Genomic DNA, 4,206 nt, shown 5'->3' on the forward strand with positions numbered 1-4,206 from the left:
GGTAGATACCTAGGAGTGGGATTGCTGGGTCGTAGGGAAGCTCCCTGTTTAGCAGTTTGAGGAACCTCCAAACAGTTTTCCATAATGGTTGTACTAATTTGCATTCCCACCAGCAGTGCAGGAGAGTTCCTTTTTCTCCACATCCTCGTCTGGGATAGTTTTTTTTTAATGGTGGTTATGCAACAATATGAATGTATTTAATGTCAATGAAGTATAAACTTCAGGGTAAAATGTTAATTTTAGGTATATGTTCCCATAATAAAAAATTTTAAGTATTGATGTGACTAAACAATTAAAACAGTTACTCTATATAGCTAACACAGAAACCTGCCATGATTTTTGAAAAACAAGTTAATAAAAACAGTATTTTGTGGCCCTCCCTGGTGGCTCAGCGGGTTAAAGCACTGCACTAAGAAACTTAAGTCACTTCCGCATGAGTTCGATCCCCGCCTGCCCTGGAGGTGACCACATGGCGTGGCAGACCTCTCTGACCCACCCGCTGCTCCCCTCAGCAGTGCACTTCGTCGATCTGCCTGTTCTGCTACTCTGTCTCTGGTGAATCCTCTTACCCTCCGGATCTCTGGCCTGTACCCCGATTCTATATAAATAAATAAATAAATCTTTAAAAAAAAAAACAGTGCTTTGTCACTACCTATAGTCACATACCACTGTTTCATTAGAGTTTAATACTTCATTATGTTTAAATGTAGCAAAATATTCTCCTTCCTCCTTCACTCCATCCATAGTGCTCCAAGCACCTGTTAAGAGTGTCTTCCTTATCCTATACCAAGAACAATCAAATAAAACATCCTCTTTCATGACTCTCCTCAGGGCAAGTCTGTGACAGCAGGACCAGATGTCTCATCTACACATACCCAACCAGAAGGGAACAAACCAAATTTCCAGCAGGCTCCCTCACTCACAGATCAATCACTGCCTCTGTTCCAAAGACAGGTATTCCTACAGAGATACTCCTTGGCCATGAGTAAGAAAGTTCTTTTAAAGGAACTGAGTCTATTATAACAGGCAGTGATTCTCACTCTAAAGGAGAAGGAGTCACTTCTCACTGCTCACCCAGTGTCTCTTGAACAAGTCAATTCAGGTCTAGCCTGCAAATGTACAGCTGAGGAGAGACAAATAATAAATGGCTGGCAAACAGGGAAAGAAGAGAGTAATATTCAAAGTTTAACCATAGAGAATAGAAGCATACCCGTGGTGCAACAGGTGAAAGTGCAGCTTTAAGAAGCTATCCACAGCCATTGCAGCACAAGTTCCATGGCCAGGGAGGTGACCCACATGGTGCAGCAGCCCTCTCCTGTTCCTCCTACTGCTCCCCTCAGCAGTGTATGTCAGTCAATCCATTTATTCTCTTCCCCATTCTGTCTCTGGTGAATCCTCTCGCCCTCACCACCACCCCCACCCCACACCTCTGGCCTGCACCCCAGTTCTTGTATACTTAAATAAATATATCTTTTTTAAAAAATGATGCAGGGTCCTCCCTGGTGGCACAGCGGGTTAAAGCATAGCACTAAGAACTTAAAGCCACTCAGCATGAGTTCGATCCCCGCCTGCCCCGGAGGTGATCCATATGGCATGGCAGACCTCTCCTGACCCGCGCGCTGCTCCCCTCAGCAGTGTACTTCATTGATCTGCCTGTTCTGCTCCCCACTCTGTCTCTGGTGAATCCTCTCACCCTCCACATCTCTGGCCTGTACCCCAGTTCTGTATGAATAAATACATCTTTAAAAAAAAAAAAAAAGAAAGAAAGAAAGAAAAGGAAAAAAAAAAGGATACATACAGAAAGAACACCATAACAAAACAAAAATACCATTTCAAATCATGGGTAGTGTGTCAATTTGTCCCGTTACCACACTGTCCCCCAAATTCCCTGAAAGGATAGCCATCAGATGAGAAAATTTACAAACACCAGGCCATTGACTGGAAATATTGCCTTTCCCAGGGATTTCAGTGAGGAAGCAAACAAGCAACCTTGTATTAATGTCATGATCACTTGCTTGCATTAACAGTATCAAATCATCAGAAAGTTCAGCCAAATAAGTGTCGACCAAGCAGCTGGACTAGTAGTAGGGAACACTTATTTTCCTGATGCTTGAGGGTTTATTTTTCTTAAGCACTTATTAAGTTTGAAATTTTTCAAAATGTATATCTTGCTAAGAAAAGTACAGAGAAACAAGTGCCCTCTTTGCCCTGGCAATAATATCAAACAAGCAACTGCTCAGAAGTAGATTATGCAAATTATATTACATCCATATTAGGAAATAACAATTATTAAAACAATGAACATACCAGATAAAAGAAAATGTTCATAGTATAACAGATTTGAAAGGTTTCAAAATAACATACACTATGGTCCTACATTTCAAATGTCTACTTATATATGTATACAAAGAAAACAGACTGACACAGGACTATGGTGATGGCACAAGGGTAAATCGGTGGTAGGAAGTCCACGGGGATTACAGCTGAAATGAAAAATGCACAAAATGAAGAATGATGTAATATATATATATACATACACACACAACACACACACATATTTAAAAAATAAAGAAAACAGAGGCCCTCCCTGGTGGCACAGCAGGTTAAAGCACAGCACTAAGAAGCTAAAAGACATTTCCACATGAGTTCCATCCCCGCCTGCCCCAGAGGTGCAGCAGACCTCTCCTGACCCACCTGCTGCTCCCCTCAGCAGTGCCCTTCAGTCAATCTGCCTGTTTTGCTCCCTGTTCTGTCTCTGGTGAATCCTCTCATTGCCTCTGCACCTCTGGCCTGTACCCCAGTTCTGTATGCACAAATAAATAAATCTTTTAAAAAAGAAAGAAAGAAAACTGACTGGAAAGGTATTTCAATATGTTGAAAGGAGTTACAGATAATTAACAAAAATATCACTCATCTTATTTTTGGTGTATTTTCTATATATACTGAAATTTCTATATATCTTACATAAGCAGAAGGAAAATGTTATACAGAAAAAGAAAATGCTGAAATATATTCATAATACAGGGAAGATTATCTGTTTTAGAAAAAATTCTAGTAACAACAAAAGGACAAGACTGCTTGTTAGTGCTTTTAAAGGTTTAACCTTAAGTTCTCTGGAAAAGTCACTTATTCAAAGCACAGCTTCCCCCTAAGAGGCCAAACGAAAAGGTATTGCTGGGGTTAGCACAAACTGCATCCTAATTACCTCCTATAATATTTTTGAATCATTGTTGTGATAGCTATGAAACTCCAGGTGAAATGGATTCATACTGAGATCCCAAGGCTCCCACCCAAAATGAATCACTTGAACTCTGCCACTAGAAGTAAACCTTAGCAGGTTCAAGAAAGAGAAAGGGAAAAAAATATACATGAAATCACAAATTTCTAGCTATCAAATATTATTAGATCTACAATCTCTCTTTTTTTTTAAGATTTATTTATTTATTCTTACAGAACGGGGGTATAGGCCAGAGGTGTAGGGGCAGTGAGAGGTTTCACCAGAGACAGAGTGGGGAGCAGAACAGGCAGATGGACTGAAATACACTGCTAAGGGGAGCAGCAGGAGGGTCAGAGGAGGTCTGTGGTGCCATGTGGGTCAGCTCCCTGGCTGGGGATCTAACTCATGCTGCAGTGACTTTTGAGAGCTTCATAATGAGGTGCTTTAACCCATTACACCACCAGGGAGAACCAGCAGTCTCTATCTTTTAACAAAGGATTAACAAAGTAAAATAAAACTCTTCAGTAGAATGGACTCTTAAGCATTCAATGATCACTCACTATGTGCTACATTCTGAGGATACAAACATGAAGACAGAAGACAAAGACCTTGAGAAGCTCGATCCCCTGAGGCAAACTGACACCATTAAGCATGACCTAAAGGACGAGTGCCATAGCTGAAGTTGCAAAAGAAGCAGCCCCTCTACCAGGCAGAGTTGGGGTAAGTAGTAAGGAAAAGATGACATTTCAAAGTTTTAATGTGGCATTCCCAGGCAGAGAATGAGGTCATGGCATTCCTGTCATGTTATAATGTGAGCTAGGTGACAATGGTAGGAAAGCTCCAGGTCTGTCTGGGAAAAAAGGGAGTTGTGTAGTGTATGTAAAATGTAGAATCTGGAGAAGATGCTGACAATAAAACTCAAAAATAATTGTGTGCCATCCTTCCCCTCATGTGTGAAGATGAAAACAGACTTAACATCTTTTCAAAGT

This window comes from Condylura cristata, unplaced genomic scaffold (assembly GCF_000260355.1).
Source record: "Condylura cristata isolate star-nosed mole 26May11 unplaced genomic scaffold, ConCri1.0 scaffold00004, whole genome shotgun sequence".
NCBI lineage: Eukaryota > Metazoa > Chordata > Mammalia > Eulipotyphla > Talpidae > Condylura > Condylura cristata.